The sequence below is a fragment of the Bison bison genome, unplaced genomic scaffold, assembly GCF_000754665.1.
Source record: "Bison bison bison isolate TAMUID 2011002044 unplaced genomic scaffold, Bison_UMD1.0 scf7180017848389, whole genome shotgun sequence".
In the NCBI taxonomy this organism is placed as follows: domain Eukaryota; kingdom Metazoa; phylum Chordata; class Mammalia; order Artiodactyla; family Bovidae; genus Bison; species Bison bison.
Window position 1 is genome coordinate 25,870 of NW_011478962.1, and position 681 is coordinate 26,550.

The following is a 681-nucleotide window of genomic DNA, read 5'->3' on the forward strand; positions in this document are numbered from 1 at the left end:
CAGCACTTTCACAGCATCATCTTTCATGATTTGAAAGAGCTCAACTGGAATTCCGTCACCTCCACTAGCTTTGTTCGTAGTGATGCTTTCTAAGGCCCACTTGACTTCACATTCCAGGATGTCTGGCTCTAGGTCAGTGATCACACCATCATGATTATCTGGGTCATGAAAATCTTTTTTGTACAGTTTTTCTGTGTATTCTTGCCATCTCTTCTTAGTATCTTCTGCTTCTGTTAGGTTCATATTATTTCTGTCCTTTATCCAGCTCATCTTTGCATGAAATGTTACTTTGGTATCTCTGATTTTCTTGAAGAGATCTCTAGTCTTTCCCATTCTGTTGTTTTCCTCTATTTCTTTGCATTGATCGCTGAAGAAGGCTTTCTTATCTCTTCTTGCTATTCTTTGGAACTCTGCATTCAGATGTTTATATCTTTCTTTTTCTTGTTTGCTTTTTGCTTCTCTTCTTTCCTCAGCTATTTGTAAGGCCTCCTCAGACAGCCATTTTGCTTTTTTGCATTTATTTTCCATGGGGATGGTCTTGATCCCTGTCTCCTGTATAATGTCACAAATCTTATTCCATAGTTCATCAGGCACTCTATCTATCAGATCTAAGCCCTTAAATCTATTTCTCACTTCCACTGTATAATCATAATGGATTTGATTTAGGTCATACCTGAATGG